The following is a 26282-nucleotide window of genomic DNA, read 5'->3' as shown; positions in this document are numbered from 1 at the left end:
TGACCTCACCACATGACAGCGTTTTTAGTGTGCTTTTCTTACTGAGGCAAAATATAGAGTCTCCTGGAGACGAACGGTGGTGAGGGTTGCAGGACAGTGTGAATGTTTTTAATGTCACAGGATACTTAACAGTGGTTAAGAGGGACTTCTCTGATGGTTCAGCAGTTAGGACTCTGCGCTTTTACTGCCAAGGGAGCAGGTTCCATCCCTGGTCAGGGAACTAAGACCCTGCAAGCCAAGCTGTTGTGGCCAGAAATTTTTTAACTAAAAAAAAAATTAAAATGGTTAAGACAGTAAATGTTGTGTTAGGTATACCACAATAAAAAAAAAGAAGAAAAATAAATTTTAATTATTCACCCCCCCACCCCCGCCAAAAGCTATAGAGTAAAATGCACAGATCTTAAATGCTCTGTGAGATCAATTTTTTGATAATGTCTCCACCCACAATCCCAGCTTCCAAAGCAAGATGTCGAACAGCCATGTTCTGTGTGGACACAACCTCAGCACCCTTTGGTCCACTTCTAAGTCACCTCTTCCCCATGACCACTGTTTGTGACCTTCTGAGAAACAAGATCAGACAGTATGTATTTCTTTCTGTCTGACTTATCTGTCCTTCACTTAATATGATGTTTTGGAGATTCAACCAGTCATTGTTGGAGCAGTGTCTTTTTTTTTTGGTTTGAGTAGTCTTATTTTATGAATACATCATCCAGCTTTATTGAATCACTTTCTGATAATGAATATTTGTTTTATGTACAGGGTTTTTTGTTTTATGTACATATTATGAAAAGAACTGCTATATACATCACCGTACACATCTTTTTGTGGACGTGCGTCTTCATCCCTCTTGCATAAATACCCAGAAGTAGAAAGGCTTGCCTGTGAGGCATTTGTATGTGGAATTTTATAATAAACCACTGAATGGCTTCCTGCAGTGGCTGGATCATTTCCACTCCAGTCTCCCCACACCCTTGCCTTCGCCAGCATACTGTGATTGTCAGTGATTTTTTTTTTAATGGACCCTAATCGCTCATGGAACCAAAGTGAATGATGCCAGAAAAGGGTAACAGCTTTCAGCCAGGGCTACTAGTTTCCTAGAAGTTTGTTCCTTCCCTCAAGAAGAGAGGGCCAGCACCCCAAGCTAGAGTTTGAATGGGGTTCCTTTCTTTTCTTTCCTTTTCTTAACAAACCATTTTCACATACTCTTTCACAACGAATCCTGATAAGAAATTCTAACAGATGGTGAAAGAGCAGCTCGGAGATGCGGTAATTTGCCCAGAGCTCACAGGGTAAATCTCACCACCCTGGTCCTCTGCCTGAACAAGCACCCCGTCTCTGAGACTTAGGTCAATCTGGATGTTAAAAAAAAAAAAGAAAGAAAAACTTGTGAACGAGCTAAAACAGCACTATGCTACTTCCTGGCTCCTACATGGACTTCCTTTCTCACTCATGGGTCACTTTGACAGAACCTTGCTCTATAGAGGTCATGAGTGACCCTCAGACCTTGGAGTCCTGGGGAGAGGGGAGTGGTCCCCTCGTGCAAGGGAGATGCTCGGAAGCGGGAGGAGCTCTGTGTACTCACACACCTCACAACACAACCAGGACTTGCTGTGTTGGAGGCTGAGGCTCTCCCAGCAGGTAGAGTATCCCACCCCACCCTCAAGCTTCTGGAGTATGTGGCGGGGAGACTGGAGGCACAGGCTTTCTAAACCCAGGAGACACACCATCCTCCTAACTGGTGCCCAGTGTGTTGGCCCCTTCTCTAGGGACAGGGAGCTATTCCACACATCTCAGCTCTCAAGACATTTGACATTCAGGTGGGAACTGACCAGATGTTAATAAGACATCTGAATTCACTGATCTGAACTTCAATCCATAATAGCCCCAACATCCTCAACGGCTGGATCTGGTGAAGTGGTTCAACCTTGGTACACAAGCAGGGTCTCGAGGAGAGTGCTAAAAAGCACCAATGGGGACTTTTCTGGCAGTCCAGTAGTTAAGACTTCACCTCCCAGTGCAGTCTGCACGGGTTCAGTCCTTGGTCAGAGAGCTAAGAGCCCATATGCCTCTCAGCCAAAACACCAAAACATAAAACAGAAGCAATATTGTAGCAAATTCAATGAACTATTTTAAAAATGGTCCACATCCAAAAAATCTTTAAAAAAGAATAAAAAGCACCCATGCCTGGGTCCTCCACTATCCCCCTTTTATTAGCTGGGGTGTAGCTTGGGCCCAGGGAGAATTAAATTGCTCCCCCATTGACTCCAGTGAGTAGCCAGGGCTGAGAACCACTAGAAAAACCCTATACTTTTGACTTCACCTGCTCTGAAAAAGACTTTACAGTCCAATGGTGTTGGGATCCTTTTATCAGACACTGAACTCCACTTCAGAACAGAAATCATAGTAATAGACAGGCCATGTGTGTGGTTGTGTTGTAGTCAGTTGCTCAGTCATGTCTGACTCTTTGCAACCCTAGCAACGACAGGCTTCTCTGTCCATAGGATTCTCTATGCAAGTACACTAGAGTGGGTTGCCATGCCCTCCTCCAGGGATCTTCTCAACCCAGGGATCGAACCCGCATCTCCTGCATTACAGGCAGATTCTTTATTGCTGAGCCACTGGGGAAGCCCAGATGGGCTATGTGGAAATGAAAGTCGCTCAGTTGTGTCCGACTCTTTGAGACCCCATGGACTATACAGTTCATGGAATTCTCCGGGGCAGAATACGGGACTGGGTAGCTGTTCCCTTCTCCAGGGGATCTTCCCAACCCAGCGATAGAACCTAGATCTCCCGCATTGCAGGGGCATTCTTTACCAGTTGAACCACAAGGGAAGCCTGAGAATACTGGAGTGGGTAGCCTATCCCTTCTTCAGCAGATCTTCCCAACCCAGGAATTGAATCAGGGTCTCCTGCATTGCAGGCATATTCTTTACCAACTGAGCTATCAGGGAAGCACAAAGCAAAACTCGTTCAGTCGTGTCCAACTCTTCGCAACCCCTTGAACTATACAGTCCATGGAATTCTCCAGGCTAGAGTACTGGAGTGGGTAGCCTTTCCTTTCTCCAGCGAATCTTCCTGACCCAGGAATCAAACACAGGTCTCCTGCACTGCAGGTAGATTCTTCACCAACTGAGCTATCAGAGAAGCCAAGGCAGGCCACAGATGGTTTCATTTCAGATGTCCTGCTGGCTAGCTGCTACAAAAACCATCTCATATTGCATTACAATTTCATGCTCTTGTGCAAGAGTGGACATTGGAATTTATCCACCACCAACCTAACCCCATACCTGAACTCAAATAAGAAAAAAAAAAAAAAAGCTCAGCATGGGGGCAAAAAAAAGCACTGATTAATAAATGGAGCCCACTATTAAAAATTTGCTGGTGCAGCAAAATTGACTTTCCTATCACAATTTGTCTTCTGCGAACTTAATTTTTATTCTAGAAACCTGTTAATTTTTTATTTTATTCTATGAACTTTATTTTGCTCCACCTGGCCCCAAATGGAAAGTTATTTAGTCCTGGATTTGGTTATACTCTAACCACAAGAAAATGGTAGTATTTGCAAAGTATTAACTTTGGGGCATATTTTATGAAAAATATTAATTCACTTATACTTATCTCAGATTTATCTACTATAAAACTATCACTATCATTTTCCTTTAGTTCAAGAGTCCTTCTACCTTATAGGCTATAATCAATGCTCAGAGAATGAATGTTTATGAAAAGCAGAGCTACTTCAAGCTTCAAACCTCAAGATCTACATAAACAACAAAATAGCTTAAGGTTCTATATAAATGAACAATAAACTAATCATGACTTATAAATGATGAAGTCTCAATAAACCCAGTGAATTCAGATTATACTATCAACACAGAAATAGAAAGAACTTACAGTAAAGAGCAGCTTCCTAGGAAATAACTTTTCTCCTGACCTTAAAGGTAAAACTTAGAACAGCAGAAAATTACCAACCAGTTCATTTCATGAAACATTGGCAGTCAAAAACATCAGAAGCATAGTTGACCCTTGAACAGGGTGGGGCTAAGGGTGCTGTCCCCTTGGAAAGGAAAATCCACGGACACCTCTACAGTCAGCTCTGGTTTACCACATCCACAGATTCAACCAAGGCAGATCGTAGTACTGTAGTATTTACTAATGAAAGAACTCCAGGTATAAGTGGACACATGCAATTCAAACCCATGTTGTTCAAGGGTCAACTGTAATTCAATTCATTATTCTTCTATTATTGGGGTTTATTGCATATTTTTTAATTTTATCTCACAGGTCTGGCATACGGGAACCTCAGTCAATTTCACTGGGAAGCTTTCCTAGTGGCTCAGTGGTAAAGAATCCACCTAACAGTACAGGGGACAAGGGTTTGATCCCTGGCCCGGGAAGATCCCACATACTGCAGTGCAGCTAGGCTCGTGTACTGCAACTGAGCTTGTGCTCTGGAGCCTGAGAGCAGCAACAAGAGAAGCCACCAAAATGAGACGCTCTCTCACTGCAACTAGAGACTAGTTGAAACTAGACAGAAAAGCCCGTGCAGCAAGTAAAACCCAGCAGAGCCAAAAACAAATAATTTTCACTGTTCCCCATAAGCTCACAATTGTTCTCCTGAAAACTTGAAAGAAACAGTCAAACAAGGGCTCCATCTAACATCTGGTCTACCATCTGCATAAACACAGTGAGACATTTTTTAAATGACAACACATCATCACTCACTCATTCAGCTTTTCTCACCCTAGACTCAATCCCATGTCTATCCAGGAATGAGCCCATTATGACCCTGGGGTAGTTTATTACCCAAGTCACAGTCCTAATGCCCTTTCTGGCTTAGGTTCTTCTCATCTGTTTACATTTGGTTGAACCAGGAAGTGCAGTTAGACAAAGAACTAGCACAAACTACTCAGCAAGGAGTTCTTTCCTCTGCATGCTGCCCAGCCTCCAAAAGATCTCAAGCAAGTGGCTAGTCCTGGACGGAGCAGAGGTTCTACAGCCCAGAGGTTCTCACACGATCAGCAGCGGGTCCAAACTGTCAGTCAATTTTGTTTATTTCAGTGTATGACTCATGTTGCTTCTGGATAGGCATCAAAAATATGGACACAAGACTCCTCCAGCTCTACCCTCCTGCCCACAGAAAGCACAGATGACACACAACCTCTGCTAATGCCCAGCCTTCAGGTACCATATTTGGAGACTATTTGTCCTGGAAAATCCCCAGAAGTGGTTCCAGCCAGGCCACAAGGTAGACCAAAAGAGGATCCTGTAGGGGCCCAAGAATGAACACAAGGACTGATGTGGAGATTAAACAGCAATGTTTATGTTAACATCAAGGTCAAAACACTTCATCAAGACCACAGAAAATTAGGATTTTACTTCAAGAGTCACCTGGCACCCCAGGAATGGAAGGAAATCTAGGGATCCTAATACATTTTCCCTTTTAAAGAAAGTTTAAGTCTCATCCACTTTCCTTTTCATTTATTTTTGGAGAACAATCATTCAGAAATGGAAACAGCCCATCGAGGAACCTTAGAGAGACAGCAAGCAAGGGGTAACCAAGTGCTGAATGCAGACACTGTCCAGAGGGTTGACACACTTCCCAGGGAATAAATCGGTTTAGCCGAGGCTTAACCATAGATGATCTTGAATTCATCCCTGCAAATGCCACAAGAAACAGAGGAAGGTAGTGAGCCAAGGATGGATGTATGACTCACCAGATCCGTATTCTTTGCCTTTTATCTAGCCCTTTGCCATTAGTAATCTATTAACTACAATCTTAATAACTTTTCAAAGTCCAAGGCTTTGTAGCTGCATTTTAAAGAGGTGTGGTAACGTAAGATATTGCTTCATTAGGAAGAAAAACACAAGCTAGATGAGTACTTAGCAAAAGAAAAATATGAGGGAACTATGAAGAAAAGGCTAATCCAATCATGACTCAATCTTAGCTACAAAACAACTGATTTGCTTTGCTTGGCCAGCAGAGGAAAATCATTTCTTTCCCAACAAATGGTAACCAGGACACTAGAGAGAAATGGAGTCACCAGCTGACGTTAATGCATATAAAATCAACTGGCTTTATCCTAATCACACTTAAGCTCTCGATTTAATGTTCATATTTTCAGCTCAATTTCAATATTTCAATTTTATTTGTCTTTGCAAGTTGTGATCATAGTAAGAATGACACCAAACTGTCAGAACTGAGGGCTCTCTCTTGCTTTGGCTGGTTGTGAGTGTCTGGATTTTTTTCTCCCTCAAGTCAAGAGGTTGCATGTTGGAATCGCACAGCTATAGAGTTGGCCTTAAAAGTCAGATTTCCATGATTCAAATTCGAGCTCTACCCCATAGAGATGTGACATTGAGCAAGTTAATTAACCTTCAATTATCCACCAAAAAAGGGGATGATAACTGTACCGATTTCATAAGGTTGTTGTGAGGATTAAGTGAATAAAAACTTAGCAATGTTTAGAATAATGGATGATGTACAGTCTGTGCCCAGTAAATGTCCCCAAGCTGTATTTATTATTGATCTCTCAGGAAGAGTTGCATTCCTGTGTTTGCATTCAAGTTAATGTATAAAGTCAACTTGATAAACTATCCAGGATATTACCTTACACATATTATAACCATGATTTTTTTTTAAATAACCTTTCAAAGTTAAATAAAACACATCAGCCTGGGAGTCGAGCTGTCTCATATTCCATTTACTTAGTAACCAAAGAAGAAAGTGGACTTCCCAGGTAGCTTAGTGGGTAAGGAACACACCTACCAATGCAGGAAACACAGAAGACCGAGCTGGATCCCTGGGTTGGGCAGAGCCCCTGCAGGAGGGCATGGCAACCCACTCCAGTACTCTTGCCTGGAGAATCCCAGGGACAGAGGAGCCTGGTGGGCTATAATCCATGGGGCCACAAAGAGCTGGACATGACTGAGTGACGGAGCACGCATACATGTCAAGGAGAAGGTATTTATTATCTCTAAGCCTTGGTCTCCTTAACAATACCAAGAATATCAATAACAAGCCTTGTAAGGAATGGTCATCTAACAGAGGACACACACTTAATACATGACTGCTCTTTTTATTATATTTTCTGTAAAAGGTAATTATGGCCTGATACAAAAGTCTGGCAAGTAATAACAGTGCTGGCATCATTGTAAGATTCTTCTGGGAAGTCCCTGGCGGTCCAGTGGTTAGGACTTGGCACTTTCACTGCCCCGGCCCAGGTTCCAGCCCTGATCAGGAAACCAAGATCCTGCAAAAGTGCGTGTTAGTTGCTCAGTCATGTCCACCTCTTTGTGACCCCATGGACTGTTACCCAACAGGCTACTCTGTCCATGGGATTCTCCAGGGAAGAATACTGAAGTGGGTTGCCATTCCCTTCTCCAGGAGATCTCTCCCACCCAGGGACTGAACCCAGGTCACCTGCATTGCAGGCAGATTCTTTACCATCTGAGCCACCAGAGAAACCCAAAAGCCTGTGGCCAAAAAGAAAGAAAGAAAAAAGAAGATTCTTCAGTTAAGAAGGAAACTGGCTTTCATTTTGCCAATTTAACTACTGTGCCCGAACTAATCACTCCCAGCTCCTTTTCTCCTTGGGCCTTGGACATCAGTCTCCTCCACCGAAAGAAAGTTCAGAGTGGATTCCCAAGCTCACCTTGACCTTGTCTTTAGTAAGACAGTCTGAATTTTGGGACCTGTGAGCTAGAGAGGCCCTTTAGGTCCCTATAGAGCCCAGGCAGCATGGAAAATGTAAGTCATCTGGTGTGGTCTCTCCTCTGTCCATCACTCATCCAAACATTTTCTCCCTTTCAGCCACACATGGTGTTTCTGAGCTTGAACAAACACTTCCAAATGCACTTCGGGCTCAAGTCCTAGCGCGCACCTAAGTTCAGACGACCACAACCCTCTCAAAATCTCTGCAGTCACTTCCATATTGTTGCACAGAATCAGCTCCCCAAAGCCTATTATGGCTAAAAAAAAATGATCACTTGAACGAAAAGAAAATCAAATATGAAATATTTGTTAGGTCTCTATTACGTTTCAAGTACATCCATGCAAATAAACACAGCTGAACTTCAAAAGACCTTCTGTTATGAACTGTCACCTAACAGGTGGCCACAGGGAGACGTGGAGAAGTCAGACGACTTGGTCGAGATGACACCTTTGACAGGGAGGACTCACACTTGCGAAGGTGCAGCCAGGTCATGTGACCTGTCCTCTGTCTGTCCCACCCACAGGACATTCCTCCTCTCACAAAGAAGAGGAAGCACTGACTCAAATGACCCCATCTTCCTTGATGTCAGTGACAGCCTGAGAGAGGCAACGGCCTTAACTGCTCTCCAGGTGAGGAGCCTGGGCTCATGGACGCTGCTGCCCAAAGGAAACTCGGGAGTTAAGAGCAGGGCCATCTCCCCTGAGGCAGCAGGGTTGGGGGAGCGGGCAGCAGAATTTCGTATTTGTTCAGTTGCTAAGGCATGTCCGATTCTTTGTGATTGAACGGACTGCAGCATGCCAGGCATCCCTGTCCTTCACCACCTCCTGGAGTTTGCTCACACTCATGTCCATTGAGTCAGTGATGCCATCCAACCATCTCGTCCTCTGTCGCTCCCTTCTCCTCTTCAATCTCCTCCCTTTTCCTCCCTTCTTCTCTTCAATCTTCCATAGCATCAGGGTCTTTTCCAAATAATCAGCTCTTCACATCAGGTGGCCAAAGTAGCAGAACTTCAGCTTCAGTCCTTCCAGTGAATATTCAGGGTTGATCTCCTTTAGGATTGACGGGTTTGATCTCTTGCTGTCCAAGAGTCTTCTCCAGCAACACGATTTGAAAGCCTCAGGTCTTCGGCACTCAGCCTTCTTTATGGTTCAGCTCTCACATCTGTTCAGCAGCAGTGCAAATGCCCAGAGTTCACCCCTAGAATCTATAGCTCAGCTTCCCAAGGTCTGCGCCTTAGTAACTTTCATCCAGGTTGAATAACACCGCCCTGTACCATCTTGGAGGATTCTTCTGGAGAGGACTTTTACTCTTCTGGGGTAGGAGATTTAAAGAAAATAAGTACTACGAGTATCCTTCTGCTCCGCAGACACCTCAAGGTCATCCTGGAGCAACGCGGTTCTCAGAAGCTGCTAGGTTGTTGCCAACACACACCATAGGTAAGGAAGCTGGCTAAACTGCTTTTCCATCTTTTCTTTTTTTTATTCTCAACTGAGGAATGCACTTCTTCCCTGGAAAACTGGCCAGTCCCCTTGCTAATCCTCCTCTCCCTCCATCCCCACCTTCCCTCCCGGTTCCAATTCTTGTGGATCATCCAGAGGTGAAAACACAGACGCCAAACATCAGCAACTGCAGCTGGAGGAAGATGAACCTGGGGCTGGAGCTGTGGGCAGTCTAACCCTGGGCTCAGCAACCGCCCCGGCGTGGGGTCATTCCCAGCCTTGACCTCTGGACCACAACCGTGACTTCTTCGCAGGAAGATGGGTAACTCTGTACTCTGCTACCTGACTGTATTCCTCATATTTCATGTGAAATAGACAGTTACATTCTTCAGCCCACTTTAAAAAACATTTTAACTTCCTCAGCATTTATGGAACAATTCTGCTATTGAAAGGTGATGGATGGGAGGGCAAGTTGTAGGCCTGCACATTCATGACCAGGGAGCATCTGAGAAATGTTTCCGAATCATGAACAGATGAACATTACTTCATGCGTTAATGCATCCTGCAGGTCAAACGACAGTGCTCTCTCACTTCCAACCAAAATAAATGTCAAAACTACAAGAAGTGGAACAGTCAGTCAGTCACAGGGTGCTGTGTTCCTTCACATCAGAAAAACGAGTCCCCTTTTATGAGGACTCTCATAACTGAATTCACAAAGCCAGTTGGCACTTTCAAATGTCTGTGTGCACAGCAGGATGTTTGATTACTTGTGGGTCACTGGAAACCACCCTTATCACACTCACATTTCCACATTTGCATTTATACATTTACTGAGCGATGCAGAGATGGGTAGAAAAACAAGCTATATATGGTAAGTGCTATCTAATTTTACTAACTAATGGTTGGATAAACAGGTATTTAAATAAGACTCTGATCAAACCCACAGTGTGAGAATTTTGGCAGCTGAATATCCAGGGTATAAAACCTGACCAGGACCTGCCCTCTATCCTGCTGAACTGCAGTCAAGCCTGTGCCAGCCAAACCCACAGCTTGAAAACTTGTTCATCTGCCAAGCCAAATGGCTTTGTGCTGCTCTTCAGTGTCTTACACTTTATTGTGAAAAAGCCAACATGGGAAACTAAACCAAAACTTGAAGCAGGAAGGCAGATGCCTTTGAGGAGAGAAAGCAGTACGCATCGGGGGAGGCACCCGGAGATGCTGGTTGTGTGCATCGTTCTGCTTCTTGATCTGGGGTGGGGGTTACAGGAGGATCTGCTTTGAGCTAGGTTTGCCATTTCCTTCTCCAGGGCAACTTCTAGACCCAGGGATCAAACCTGGGTCTCCTGCATAGCAGGCAGATTCTTTACTATCTGAGCCACCAGGGAAGCCCTAGGCTTGTCTGTGTTTTGGTATTTTGCTCCATATACATTATACTTACCTTAAAAGGAAAAAAAAAAAAACAACTCTACGCTGGGAAAGTTTTTTTTAAAAAAAAACCTCTTCACATGTATTAAGAAATCCACTGAAAATATTCTTTCCTATTATGTAATTTGGAATTGAGGGTCTGTGGCTAGAAATAACATAACTATCAAATTAGAAATTGCCTTTTAGAGCCATCCATTTCACCTTTTCTAAAAGGCCCTGAAAGAAAGTCACTTAGCTTGTCCTTGTGTGTGTTAGTCGCTGAGTTATGTCCAACTCTTGGGAAACAATGGACTGTAGCCTGCTAGGCTCCTCTGTCCACGGAATTCTCCAGGCTAGAATATTGGAATGGGTAGCCATCCCCTTTTCCAGGGATCGAACCCAGGTCTCCTGCGTTGCAGGCAGATTCTTTACCAGCTGAGTCACCAGGGAAGCCCATGCTTATAAGCTTCTAACTTGTTTCCAGACCACCCTCATCTATTAATATCTGTACACAGTTCTGCTTACCAGGGGCTTCCCTGGTGGTTCAGACAGTAAAGAATCTGCCTCCAACACAGGAGACATGGGTTCAGCCCCTGTGTTGGAAAGATCCCCTGGAGAAGGAAACAGCTACTCACTCCAGTATTCTTGCCTGGAGAATTCCATGGACATAGGAGCCTGGTGGGCTACAGTCTATGTGGTTGTAAAAAGTTGGGCACAACTGAGCAACTTTTACTTTTCTGATTACCAAGTTAACTTAAAATTTTTTTTTTTATTTTTAAAAGTCTTTTTATTGAATACTGACTCTTTGTTTAGTCTTTTTATTGCTTTTTTTTTTTTTAATGTTTTGGTTTTAGGGCCATGAGTCATGTGGGACCTCAGCTCCCTGACTAAGGTCAAACCCACACTCTGCATTGGAAGGCAGAGTCTTAACCATTGGATCCCCAGAGAAGTTCAACAACTTTTTAACAATGTATTAAAACACACATAACAAAATTAACATCTTAGCATCCTTAACTGTACAAATAAGTGCCTACGTAGTCTTGTGTGACCGTTATCATGCATCTCTAGAACTCTTTTCATCTTACAATGCTGAGATTCCAGGTCCATCAAACAACTTCTTTTCTACTTCCCCCGCCCCTGGCAAACACCATTCTATTTCCTGTCTCTGTGAATTAGATTTCTAACCAAACCAGCCAATCCTAAAGGAAATCAGTTCAGTTCAGTCGCTCAGTCGTGTCCGACTCTTTGCGACCCCATGAACCGCAGCACGCCAGGCCTCCCTGTCCATTACCAACCCCCAGAGTTCACCCAAACCCATGTCCATTGAATCGGTGATGTCATCCAACCATCTCATCCTCTGTCGTCCCTTTCTCCTCCTGCCCTCAATCTTTCCCAGCATCAGGTGCACAAAGTACTGGAGTTTCAGCTTCAACATCAGTCCTTCCAATGAACACCCAGAACTGATCTCCTTTAGGATGGACTGGTTGGGTCTCCTTGTAGTCCAAGGGACTCTCAAGAGTCTTCTCCAATACCACAGTTCAAAAGCATCAATTCTTCAGCACTCAGCTTTCTTTATAGTCCAACTCTCACAACCATACATGACCACTGGAAAAACCATAGCCTTGACTAGATGGACCTTTGTTGACAATGTCTCTGTTTTTTAATATGCTGTCTAGGTTGGTCATAACTTTTCTTCCAAGGAGTAAGCGTCTTTTAATTTCATGGCTGCAATCACCATCTGCAGTGATTTTGGAGCCCAGAAAAATAAGTCTGACACTGTTTCCACTGTTTCCCCATCTATTTCCCATGAAGCGATGGGACCAGATGCCATGATCTTTGTTTTCTGAATGTTGAGCTTCAAGCCAACTTTTTCACTCTCCTCTTTCACTTTCATCAAAAGGCTCTTTAGTTCTTCTTCACTTTCTGCCATAAGGGTGGTATCATCTGCATATCTGAGGTTATTGATATTTCTCCTGGGAATCTTGATCCCAGCTTGTGCTTCCTCCAGCCCAGCATTTCTCATGATGTACCATGCATATAAGTTTAATAAGTAGAGTGACAATATACAGCCTTGACGTACTCCTTTTCCTATTTGGAACCAGTCTGTTGTTCCATGTCTAGTTCTAACTGTTGCTTCCTAACCTGCATACAGATTTCTCAAGAGGCAGGTCAGGTAGTCTGGTATGCCCATCTCTTGAAGAATTTTCCACAGTTTATTGTGATCCACACAGTCAGAGTCTTTGGCATAGTCAATAAAGCAGAAATAGATGTTTTTCTGGAACTCTCTTGCTTTTTCCAGCAGATTGCCAGCAGATGCTGGCAATTTGATCTCTGGTTCTGCTTTTTCTAAAACCAGCTTGAACATCTGGAAGTTCATGGTTCACGTATTGCTGAAGTCTGGCTTGGAGAATTTTAGGCATTACTTTACTAGCGTGTGAGATGAGTGCAACTGTGCGGTAGTTTGCACATTCTTTGACATTGCCTTTCTTTGGGATTGGAATGAAAACTGACCTTTTCCAGTCCTGTGGCCACTGCTGAGTTTTCCAAATTTGCTGGCATATTGAATGTAGCACTTTCACAGCATTGTCCCTGAATATTCACTGAAAGGACTGATGTTGAAGCTCTAATTCTTTGGGCACCTGATACAAAGAGCCGAGTCATTGGAAAAGACACCGATGTTGGGAAAGATTGAGGGCAGGAGGAGAAGGGGGTGGCAAAGGATGAGATGGTTGGATGGGATCACCAACTCAACAGACATGAGTCTGAGCAAACTCCAGGAGATAGTGAAGGACACAGAAGCCCAGCAAGCTGCAACTCATGGGGTCGTAAAAAGTTAGATAGGACTTTAGCAAATGAACAACAGCAAAAGGACCTCATAGATGGAATCATACAATATTTGTCCTTTTATTTCTCTTAACATACTGTTCTCAAGATACATCCGTGTTGTAGCCTGCATCAGAGTCTCCTTCCTTTTCAAGGTTGTATGATATTCCCTTGTATGTATACACCATATTTTGTTTATCCATTCACTTGTTGATGGAGACTTGAGTTGCTTCCACCCCCTGGCTATTGTGAATAATGCTGCTAGAATGTGGGCATACAAATATCTCTTGGAGACCCACTTTCAATTTTGGGGGGTCTCTACAGACAAGTGGAACTGCTGAATTGAAAGGTAATTCTGTGTTTAATTTTGGGAGTAACTGCCATACTGTTTTCCAAAGGGTCTGCACTACAGTCCCAACACCAGTGCAGAAAGATTCCAATTTCTCTATATCCTCACCAACATTTATTATTTTCTGGGTTTTCTTCCTATCAGTTTGATTTTTTTGGTAGTAACAATCCTAAGCAACTTTCTTTTGTTCATAACAATGACTACCATTGGCTATGTGCTTCAAACATAGTTTAGTTCTGAACCTATTACATCCTGGAATCCCCGCAACCAGCCTCTGAGGTTTAAATCTGAGGTCAGCAAAACCAGCATCTTATGCCTAGGAAGAGACAGACCTGGAATTTGAGCCCAAATGTGATTAATTTCATATACTGTGCTCTAACCACTTCACACACTGCCTTCCTTCTTTACCAGAACTCTTGGTTTCTGTGCACTGATTCAGATGCCTAGGGATTTCCTGAGCAAGGTGACTGTCCCACCCATGACCACAGAAAATTAATTTGTCAGCCTCTGGTGTGTGAACAGCCCAGACAGACTAGAACACAATAAACTCTTTAGGACAGGAAGTTCACACTTATTAAGGTTTATGTTTCCCCCAAGAACCCACCACAATGCCTGACACACAATACTCAATAAATGTGCTGCTGTTCAGTCGTGCAGTCGTGGCCGACTCTTTGCGACCCCATGAGCTGCAGCACGCCAGGCTTCTCTGTCCTTCACTATCTCCTGAAGTTTGCTCGAACTCATGTCCATTGAGTCGGTGATGCCATCCAACCATCTCATCTCTGTCACCCCCTTCTCCTCCTTCCCTCAATCTTTCTCAGCATCAGGGTCTTTTCCAATGAGTCGGTCCTTCGAATCAGGTGGCCAAAGTATTAGAGCTTCAGCATCAGTCCTTCCAATGAATTTCTGGGTTGATTTCCTTTAGGATTGACTGGTTTGATCTCCTTGTTGTCCAAGGGACCCTCAAGAGTCTTCTCTAGCACTACAATTCAAAAGTGTCAATTCTTGGGTGATCAATCTTCTTTATGGTCCAACTCACATTCATATGTGACTACTGGATAAACCATGGCTTTGACTATATGGACCTTTGTCAGCCAAGTGATGCCTCTGCTTCTTAATCACTATCTAGGTTTGTCATAACTTTTCTCCCAATAAATATACATTTTAAAAAATCCACTGTGATTACAGAAGCCCAGTTATCAGCATTAATTCCACACTGGTCTGTGTGACTAGGACAAACACAGAGCAGACAACCACACACAGTACAGATCACAAATTATTGATCAGAATAACTTACACTATCTCCCTTCCAATTTCCAGGTTCCTGACTTTCACATATTGTGTTGTATTTCTTTATCTTTTGTCCAGGTCTGACTTTTCTTCTCTCCTCTCTCTCCTACACCTTTTCTATTTGTAGCTTAGGACCATCTATGGAGCATCACTTTTTTCACCGATTACCATTCAACCCAAAGTACACCACTCATGAACCAATCACTGGTAAGAATAGTAGCATTTGACCAATCAGAGCCAGTTTATATAGATGGGGATATGGAAAACTTCTGCAGAAACTTCCATGGAAAAGCTGGATCTTGACATAATCTGGGCTCTGTTAGAAGAGAGGTGAAGTAATAGTGCTGGGTGGACAGTACAACAATTATGTCCCTACACATTCCATACTTACAGCCACAATGGTTGGATAGTCAGTCCAACAGCGGCTGGCTTCAACTGTGCAGAAACAGTGTAGAACTAGAACCAACAAGCAGAACAGTACAAGACAAAAAAAGCTGTTGAATATCCACAGCTGGACAAAAATGAAATGGGCCACTTTGGCCAACAGAAATATACCTGTCACAGTGCTTCTCACAATGTGACCTCCTTTACCACTGTTAGAATCACTGGGACAGACGCTAACTTTTGAGACCCAGTGCTCAAGAGAAAGTGACTGCTTGATAAGGCCTATGTTCGAGAAACACAGCCAAGATATCTTTCTCTTCTGAGAGTCTGATTTTCATGTTGGACACCAAGGTAGACAGGTGATGTCCAGAGTCCAGTGGCTGACACCAGAGGGGATGAGTCATTTGTTAAATGGGGCTGTGCAGCATACCCTTAGCTGAAGATAGAACTATAGCAATAAGGTAACATTCAAGTCATTTACCAAACTGCTCAGAAATTTTTTCTATTAAAAATTTGAAAGGTTATCCACAGATAAAGGAATTTATGGAAAATGACCATTAATTTCTCATTTAGTGGTTATCTTCACTTATTTAAAACTTTTAAAATAATTGAAAACCATAAAATAAAAGGTATGTAGACAGTTATGTAACTGAACTGTTGAATATTGTTTTTTATGTACACTTGCCATGCATTAAAGTTGAAACAGTTGGAAAAGTCAACATGGTCCAGAGAGACAAAAGCCAACTCTTGGGGTGCGTGTTTAATTATCCTGATGACCATAAACCGTGTATTAGCAACTTATCTGAAGCAGGGAACACATCCACTATTGTATTGGTCCATCACTCCTCGGATGATAAAGTCTCTCATTATTTAAGGATGCCTTTCTCTAAGGTCTTCAAGTGGTAAATTCCTTCTCCCCCAACCCTACATGACCAAGCATCGTACCCTCACTATTACCAAGAGTCCTGTCCTGTTTGCAGAGTGCTGTGTTCACCTGTCTAGGGCAAAAACAATCTCGCTCTGAGAGCCAGGCTATGGCCCCATGTCCCACTCCTGAGGGCATCTTTGAATGCCAAGAACACCAAGCTCACCCCGTAGCCTCTGGTGATTCCTGGTGCCCCAGGCAGATCAGAAGTTCACCTGTCTTCTGATTTGTGTCAGCTGGAAGACTATCTTCTTTCCACCACATTACACTATCTCTTCTCAAGGTTAAAACTAATAATCCCTCAGGGGCTGCAGTCCATAAGGTTGCAAAGAGTTGGACACGTTGGACACGACTGATGCAACTTAGCATGCAGCAGGCACTGAACACAGCATGTATTCAACAGGCCATGTCTGATTATGCAAAGGCACTCCTTGCAGAATTGCCCAATTATCCCGTTTTGTCCAACTGTTGCCATTCCTGGTTACAGTGATGTTTTTAAACACACTAATTTGTATATGGTAAGAACAAGGCCAACACCAAGCCGCTGCTGTACAGCAGTCTCCATTTGTTTATTTACTTATTTATTGGCACGCTTTGGGAATCTTAGTTCCTCACCAAGGAATTGAGCCCATGCCTCCTGCACTGAGAGCCCAGATCCTGACCACTGGACTGCAGGGAAATCCCAACTTAAATCTGCATTTAAGTCAAATGGAAAATACTGATAACCCTACAGAAACTTAGAACTCAACTCCTTTTTCCCCTCAGCAGTGTTGCCTCATCAGGAAGAGTCAGATAAATGTCTGGAGAAGGTCATCACCTCCCAGGGGAGTGACCAAGTATCTGCTCGCTGATGACTACAAACAAGTCTTAGGTCATGTACAAAGGCAATAGATACTACTTTCTAGCCCCCAGTTAGTCTCCGCAGAAGTCCCTGTTCCTCCCCTTGTTAATCATCCACCTATTCAGAGGATGACACTCACCTATTCAGAGGACACAGCCATTACTGAGTATCTCTGTGTCTCTACATTTTTTGGTAACACATCAATACTTTGTTACAGAAGAGTCTAGCCAAGAAAGTGATTGTGATGGGGAAAAAACGGTTTCCCACAGAGACTTTCCACAAGATTCACCTTGGCCTACACAGTGAAATCCAACACTGAGGGTCCTGGGGGCACGGCTCCTTCGCGCCTGCATGGACTGCCTCATCACTGCCTGGCCACCAGGGATGCTGTGCAAACTGGTCTGTTCTCCCCACCCCATACCCCTTCTCCCCTTCAGGGCTTCCTCCCCGAAACTGGGGCTAACGGACGGTAGGTTCTCGAGAAACTCAGTACTAAATATGAGTAAATATCAGTAGACACTTCTTTAGGAAAATATTCTGTCTGCTTACACCGTCTGCAGTGCATGAGTTCCTCTAGGGTCGGTCTGCCCATTCCCTTAAAGTTTCCTGCTGTCTCACCATCTTATTACGCGTCATTGCCCATCACACCACTGTCCTAAAACCACATAAGTCATAATCTTTGTAACAAAAGAAAGATGTACCAAAGTAAAATCAGCATTCACCTATTACCCAGAAAAAATCAGTATTGAAAACTTTAGTATAAAAAAATCATTGATATTCATAGTTTATCACTGTGTCAACATAACTATTATATTTCAGAAATGGTAATATATATTACTGTTCAGCTTGTGTTCAGCTTTTTAAAGAACATCTTTCACATTAGTAAGTATAATTTAATTCTATTTTAAAGATATTTACAAGGTATAGCATTCATTGTATGCCTGCTAAGTTGCTTCAGTACTATTCAATTCTTTGTGACTCCATGGACTATAGCCCGCCAGGCTCCTCTGTCCATGGGATTCTCCAGGCAAAAATACTGGAGTGGGTCACCATGCCTTCCTCCAGGGGATCTTCCGAACCCCGGGATCAAACCCTCATCTCTTATGTCTCCTGCATTGGCAGGAGGGTTTTTTACCACTAGCACCACATGGAAAGGCAGATGTATCTTAATTTGTGTTTGTGTAATAAACCTTATTGGACAGGAGCTTATAGAATAGCTGGGCTCACCTCTGTGCATTTTACTTTACTTATGTAGTTATTTTGGGGCCAAGCTGCTTGCTGGATCATAGTTCCCAGACCAAGGACTGAACCCAGGCCACAGCAGTGAAAGCAGAAAGTCCTAACCACCAAGTCACCAGGGATTCCTCACTTCTGTGTATTTTACATCTCACCAAGCTGGCCTCAGAGGACTGCCTGGGGTCACACTCCCCACCCACTACAAGCTGTGGGGAGGGGCTTTTCACCAAATTTTCTTTCTCTCTTCCTCTTTCTTTCTTTGCATACAGATGGATGTGCATTCTGGCACAAGATAAAACATGATGTTTCTTGATATGGATCAAGGTCAAAGAAGTTTGAAAGGTCACTGATCTACCCCAAGTATTTAAGGAGAGGCTGGTTGCTCAGATAGTAAAAAATCTGTCTGCAAATGCAGGAGACCCAGGTTTGATCCCTGGGTCAGGAAGATCCCCTAGAGAAGGAAATGGCAACCCTCTCCAGTATTTTTGCCTGGAAAATCCCCTGGACAGAGGAGCCTGGCAGGCTACACCCATGGGTGTCACAAAGAGCTGGCCATGACTGAGCGACTAACATGCACAGCTTAAAGAATTTTTAAAACAGCACTGATCCACTGTAGTTAAGATTAAGAAATAATTATACTGCCTGAACATTAAAAGATTTCAAAACCTCTACTCAAGAGTTTTGTAATGATTTCCATGATGCAGAATTTCAAAACGAACATCTTTCTGTGGCTGAACAATCCAGCATGGTCATGGGGGTCTCCCCACCCCAGGAGGCTCTGCACTGAGGACTGGCTTCATTCGCTCCTCCCTCCCCTCCCTTCCCTTCCGCCTTCTCAAGGACCAACTGCAGAGAAGATGGTAGAAAGAACCCCAACCCAGAGGAAAAACCAGGGCTGGGTGGTGAGGAAGGTGGGGCTGCAGGCAAATGACGGGCCTGGGCCTTCGAAGCAGAAGGAAGTATCACTTTCTTGCGGCCTCCTGCTACAGTTCTGCGCTCTGTGACCCAGCTTCCCTGTGGAAAGCAGAAGTGGGCCTCCCTCTCCAGACGGTCTCTCTGAGACAAGCTTCTCAGCTGCCCTCGCCCCTGTGTGGGTTAACATTTCCAGGAAGACTGGAGGCACCCAGAAGGCCCGGCACCTGGGAGACATCTCTACTCTGGCTGAAGGCAGGATGAACCCAGACCTGCCTTACCGTCTCACTGGGGACCCACACCAGTGCCGAAAAGCCACCATAGCTCCCACCAAACACTGGACCAGTGGAGAGAGAACTGGGGAGAGCTGACAATGAGTTTCCAACCAGCATGACTTGGGATCAATACAGAGAGTGATGTTAGATGCTTACCGGAAGGGAGGAGTGTGCAGCCATTAAAAAAAATGAAAGAAGGCTATTTGCAGCAACGTGGTTGGACCTAGAAAGTCACACTGAGTGAAGTAAGCCAGGCAGAGAAGGAGAAATACCATATGACATCCTTTATATGTAGAATCTAAAAAAGAAATGGTACAAATGAACTTACAAAACAGAAAGGGACTCACAGACTTAGAAAACGAACTCATGGTTGCCGGGAAGAAGGGATAGTTAAGGACTTTGGGAAGGTCATGTACACACTGCTATATTTAAAAAGGATAACCAACAAAAACCTATTATATGGCACAAGGCACTCTACTCAATGTTATGTGCCAGTCTGGAGGGGAGGGGTTTTGGGGGAGAATGGATACATGTATATGTAAGGCTGAGTCCCTTTGCTGTTCACCTGAAACTATCACCACATTGTTAACTGGCTATACCCCAATACAAAATGTTTTTGGTGTCAAAAAATTAAATTAAATTAAAAAAAGAAACGGGGGAGTGTGGGCAGTCCCAACAATATCTGACTGTATCTCAAGTGTGAATGGTAAAAAAGGAAATGAGACACTTAAAGACCCTCTGAACCTCTCGATGAAGACTTCTTCCCCAAGTCCTATAGCTCATCAAGAGCAGAGCCCACACCAAGAAACATCCATCCAATGGTCTCTGTTAACATATGCCCATTCATCCATCATTTTATGGAGCATCACTTACACGTCTAAGCACAATGAAGAAAGAACACAGTCACACTGAGGTTAACCAATAATGGTCAGTTCCTATCAATGCATGGCTTGCAGGCTCTGTATGACAGTGAGAAAGGAGTTGAAGAGGGGAGTTAGAGAAGAGAGACTGGACATACGTTGATGGTGAATAAAGCAGAGATAAGTAACCAACACTTTGGAAGAGTTCTATAAAAGGAAAATTGTATTCTGATTATAAATACAACTGTCATTAAACAGCTTGGCAGCAAATCAGGAGTGTTGATGCTTAGTCAGTACTAAGATGCAGACAGTGACTGCAGCCATGAAATTAATACACTTGCTCCTTGTAAGAAAATCTATGACCAACCTAGACAGCATACTAGAAAGCAGAGACATTATTTTGCCAAAGGTCTGTATAGTCAAAGCTTTGGTTTTTCCAGTAGTCTTATACGGATGGGAGAGCTAGAGATGGCTGAGTATCCAAGAATTGATGTTTTTGAACTGTTGTGTTGAAGACTCTTGAGAGTACTTTGGACTATAAGGAGCTCAAACCAGTCAATCCTAAAGGAAATCAGCCCTGAATACTCACTGGAAGGACTGATGCTGAAGTTCCAATACTTCGGCCACCTGATGCAAAGATCCGACTCACTGGAAAAGACCCTGAGGCTGGGAAAAATTGAAAGCAGGAGGAGAAAAGGGGCAACAGAGGATGAGAGGTTGGATGGCATCACCAACTCAATGGACATGAGTTTGAGCAAGTTCTGGAAGATGGTGAAGGACAAGGAAGCCTGCTGGCGTGCTATAGTCTGTGGGGTCGGGAAAAGTCTGACACAACTGAGCTACTGAAAAGAGCAACAAGGCAAAGTGAAGGTCAGGACAAGACTGAAGAGACAGCCCAAGAATGAGGAACCAGGCTGATAGCAGCCCCTGCAACCTGCCAGCATGGATGAGCCTTTTCCACACATCATCCCAAGTAACTCCTGAAACTTGTTGTTCCAAATGACAAGACAGCACTTCCAGCTAATGTAGTCAAGAGAATCTGAAAGAAGGTCCGAGTCTTTAAACTGGTGTGTTTCAAAAATTTGAATCCCTCCATGGGCAGACTTCCCTCGCAGCTGTCAGTAAATAATCTGTCTGCAATGCATGAAGCCTGGGTTTGATTCCTGGGTGGAGAAGATCCCTTGGAGAAGGGAATGGCATAGATACCCACTCCGGTATTCACACCTCAAAAATCCCATTGACAGAGGAGCCTACAGTCTGTGGGGTCACAAGAGTCAGACGGGACTTAGGAACTAAACCACCACTATGGGGAGATTTCCATACTATTTTCTATACACGGGCTTCTCCCCCAAATGGGAACTTACTCAAAATAAATGTCAGAAATGATGAGAGACTGAACTCAAGGTTTCACAATTTAAGTATCAGGAAACCAGGCAGCTGTAAGAAATCTTTCAGTACTTCTGATCAACTTCCTCTTCCTTGTCCTTCTTCTCATCAATCTTAAAAGCTGGGAGGGAATGTTTATTCATTATAGGAGTGTGGACTTAGGATGAGCCTGGTCCACAACAGGAGCCCAGGAAAGAGGCTGTGTGTTTCCACATGCATCCCATGGGCCCTGTCTCCTCACCTTGTATATTCCCCTCGAATGACACCTCTCACTGTTATAACAACCATACAAGGAGGCTTGTAGGGTTTATAAAGAAGCTAGAGGGAACTTTTTTAGAAAGTATTACTGAGTATTTCTGTACTGTCTCAGAGGCTTCCCAGGTGGCTCAGTGGTAAAGATTATGCCTTCCAATCTGCAGGAGACTCCAGTTGGATCCTTGGGTCAGGAAGATCCTCTGGAAAAGGAAATGGCAACCCGCTCCAGGATTCTTGCCTGGGAAATCCCAAGAATAGAAGAGCCTGGTGGGCTACAGTCCACAGGGTCGCAAAAGTGCTGGGCACGACTTAGCGACTAAACAACAACACACTGACCCATAAGCATGGAACAGTCCTGAAGGCAGTCACTAGTGCTGCTCTGACAGTGACCAGGACAGATGTCATCTGGGGAGTTATCAGGGCTCCCCCTTCCCTGAGCAGGTAGCAAAGTTGAAAGGCAGAAATTCAGCTTGACAGAACAGCCTCCGCACCCTGCTCACTGGTCCACCTGCTCATTTACTCTGACAGTCCCCTAGTGCAGACCATCTCCATATGATAGAAGAAGATGACCTTGTGATTCTGTCCTTAAAATGTTTCTTAAATGATGAGTTCGTTTCTTTACTTTTAAGTAATGGAGTACCTACTACAGATCCAAAGGCAGAAAAGTGGGAAAAGCTCTCAGAGCTGGAGTGGGAAACATACCTACTAGGCCCAATGATGTCACTTAATCAGGCCTGTGACACTGGTCATGCCAACCCGCCCCCCCTCTTTTTTAGGTCCCTGCCTACTGTGCAGGGTCCTGAGAGGTTTGGAGGTTATCAGCGTTCAGAAGGCTTCAGAGCCCTGGATTGACAAAAAAATCATCAGTACCACCATTGACAGAAAGAGCCAAGGAAAGGTCTGAGACTGTCTCTGACATCAACATGTCACTGATAGCATCCCAACTAGTGATGCAATGATCTTTTCTTTTCAACTCTCCCCATGCCTGAGGACGTGGAGGTCACAGATCAATGGTGTGAGTGGGCCACAGCAATGTTCCATGCTGAGGGGCATGTGCTCTCATTTGTGCAGATTTTAAATGAATATGGGTTCGTTTATGGATAATATGATTTCACGTTGTAATTTACAAACCCATATATTCATTTGAACCAGTTTGCATCTCAAAAGTTTTGGTGATTTTTTTTTTTAATACAAAAATAATGGAACTAAAAGGCTTTGGGAATCATTGAATCACTACCTCGCCGGACCATTTTCTGCTAAGAGAATGCCATGAGCAGCATTCAGGTATCACACAAGTACTCTACAAACCTTTCCAACATTGATGATTCTAGGATGTTATGTGTCTTTTTGATTGCATAACGGCTTGCCCAGATGTCAGCTTTGCAGGCTGCATCTTACCACTTCAAATCAAGACTTCTCTCTCAGTGTTCGAAGCGTGGAAACTAGCCCTGAGTGGAGAACTCTAGCGCTGGGATAACCTGACAGTCAACTTCCTCCAATTCCCATTTTAGAAGCCAGGACTAGAGGGCCAGTGGGCTACAGATAACTTAGGGGCCAGCCCTGTTCCTCAGACTTGCACGGAGTGAGGTTTGGAGGAGACCCTCCTTCCTTCTTCCAAGCAATCTTGACCATGTGACAGGCACCAGGGCTGGCGTTCTGGACAAACCAGACAAAGCTGTTTGCACAGACATTTCATTGTAGTGGTGAAAACGGACTATACACTTATGGGCAAATCATAATATAATTCTAATTACCATTGTGAAGGAGATGTTGATGGGATAAATGGTCCAAGTAATTTATCCCAAATCACAGTTCTGAAAAGTGATGGAAGACACCCAAACTCAGGCTTCCTGGCTCCTGGTTTCTCTCCCTTCACATCGGCTGCTCTCTATTCTTCTCTCAGGAAGAAGGCTACCCCATTCTGCATCCAAAGAGGACCAGTTACCAAGAGTCTCTTGTGATCAAATTAAACGACTTCAAGCCTCAAAAGACTGACTTCAAGAGAGAACTAGGAGCCACCTGAATCCTACCCTTTTCTATCAAAGCTTACCTTATCAGGACAGATTGGGAGGACTCAGTAAGTACCTATTCCCCTCCAGCCTGCTTTAGAAGGTGCTGGAGAGAGAGACCCACCCCCTACCCCCATGCCGGCCCTTCTGAACCCTACAGCCAGCTGGAGGTAGCCAAGAAATCAAAAGTAAGTCAAACCTCCTCATTGGCTTGTTCTTAGCCTGAGTCAGACTCCGGGCCCTGCTTTGGGACAGTAAATCACTGGTGTATTTATTATGCAGTGTATCAGTAAGGTCAAGTGGCTAAATTGGATAAGCCGTCTTAGGTTTAAAATCTTCAAACTGCAAAGAACCAGGGAGCCTCGTTGTTATGGATAAATTATTTGCAATAATAACAGCACAGTTTATGGAATGCCTAGTATGTGCTTGGGGCTTTACATGCAATAAATAGCTCAGAAGGTAGACAAGGAAACCCTAACCTAGAATTTCAGTAACGGGCCCCAGTTCACACTTAGCTAGGAAACTGAGAAGCCTGGGTTCAACGAGTTTCTGAGATCACAATAAGTTGGGTGGATTTGGGGTAATTCAAACAGACAGACACACACATACATACACACACCCCACGATCACGCTTGCTATTAGATGGAACATAACAAATGCTCAGCATCTTGAAGACACCGCAGTGGCCGAGATAACGCAGGAAAGTGGGAACTGACGCTCACACCCTTCCCCCAAGGCGAAGGAAAGGCAACCCCTGAATTCTTAAAATAACTCTCGCTTCCTCTCGGCCGCAGGGGGCTCGGGGCTGCGGCTCCGCAGGCTGGGAGGCGCCGGGCTCGGCGGGAGGGTGCGCACCGCCTCCCCCGCAGAGCCCGGACCTCAAGCTCCGCCCGGGCCCCGAGGAGGGCAGATGCCCCCGGTTCGCGGACGGGCCCCGGGCCGGGAGGGGATACCGGACTGTGCAGGTCTGGGGTCCCCCGGGGATCCCCGCCGCGCGCGCGCTCCGCGTGGAGACAGGCTTCCCCGCCCGCGCGGGGACAGCATCCGGCCCTAGGGGCAGCGCCGGAGGGCCCCGCGGTGCGCCCGCCCCGCCCCTGCGGCCGGGGCACTGAGACACCTGCGGAGCCGCCCGCCCCCGCCTTCGCGCTCCCGGGGCCGTCACCGCAGGCGGAAGGCATCCGAGCGTACTCACCGCCCCGCCGCGCGCTCCCCACTCCACCCTGCCCGGGTCCCGCCCGAGACTCACCAGCTCCGTGTGTGAGTCGCGGGGCGGCGGCGGCGCTCCACGGTGGCCGGGGATCCGAGCTGGGGCCGCGACGGGGCGGCCCGGCGGGGTAGGACGGGGCGGGGGCGCGCGGAGTGCGGGGTGCGGGCGGGGGCCCGGGTGGCGCGGCCGCCCCGCCTGCCGCGGGCTCGAGGCTGCAGGGCGACCGGCCCGGAGGCGCCACGGCCCGGAGCGAGCGGCGGCGGCGGCCCGGAGCAGCGGAGGAGGAACTGGCCGTCGCCGAGCTGGGCCGGGAGGTCCCAGCTACTTCCTGGTGCTCGGATTTGCATACCGCGCTGGAGGGCGGGGAAGTGACCGTTTGGCCCCTGCCCAAGGTTTGGGGCGCTGGCGTGGCTGTCGCGCAGCGCTTTGAAGGCACGGAGACCTGCGTCCCTGTGCGCAGAGCCGGGGAGTCTGGAGACGGACTGAAGGGTCTTCCAGGAGCTCGCCCGGCGCCTGGCGTCCTCACAGCGAAGGAGCCCCTCGCGTCTCCGTTCCTTCCCTTCCAGCCTACTCCCCAGTGTTAGCAAGAGGGGTGCTTCTGGCAGCAGAGGGGGCGCTCAGGTCCCCCAGCATTTGGAGTCCTCTGGAAAGAGGATGCTCCAGGTCTCCGTTAGTTCTTAACCTGTAGAGTCTCTCCTTCATGGTGTACTCGCGGGCGTACTGATGAGGGTGGAGGTGGCCGTGGCGTTAGATGGTCTGGCAGTTACCCGGTTCCTTAAGACTTCAATTTCCTTCTGGAAAAATGGAGACAGGGCTGCTGGGAGTTTATAAAGGGCACTGCGCCTTGCACAAGGTCATGGTCGCCGTAATCTTTCCCTCCTACCATCTCTGCATCCCTGCGCGCTGCACATACCTGACCAGTATTTGTTGAAACAAGACTTCATCTTCAAGCTCATGGTTCAACTGAATAAATAC

The 26282-nt window shown here is 45.4% G+C and overlaps 1 protein-coding gene across 4 annotated transcripts in view; it reads right to left on the bottom strand.

Annotated features, from left to right (window-relative positions):
* LYN (LYN proto-oncogene, Src family tyrosine kinase) overlaps nt 1–25702 on the bottom strand; it is a 109282-nt gene extending 83580 nt beyond the window's left edge. The window contains exons 1-2 of one of the 4 annotated variants that reach the window (XM_069600059.1): nt 25347–25654; nt 19747–19888 (exon numbers count right to left, since the gene is read on the bottom strand). The gene's annotated coding sequence lies outside the window, so the exon portion shown is untranslated. Of the gene's footprint in view, nt 1–19746; nt 19889–25346 lie in introns of all 4 variants that reach the window. The other 3 variants (XM_069600062.1, XM_069600060.1, XM_069600058.1) reach the window with 3 other exon arrangements.
* Between the last annotated feature and the right edge of the window lie 580 nt (nt 25703–26282).

Source organism: Ovis canadensis, chromosome 9 (genome assembly GCF_042477335.2).
Source record: "Ovis canadensis isolate MfBH-ARS-UI-01 breed Bighorn chromosome 9, ARS-UI_OviCan_v2, whole genome shotgun sequence".
NCBI classification, from domain to species: domain Eukaryota; kingdom Metazoa; phylum Chordata; class Mammalia; order Artiodactyla; family Bovidae; genus Ovis; species Ovis canadensis.
Note: the sequence above shows the minus strand (reverse complement) of the source record. Positions and strands in the feature narration are given on the sequence as shown.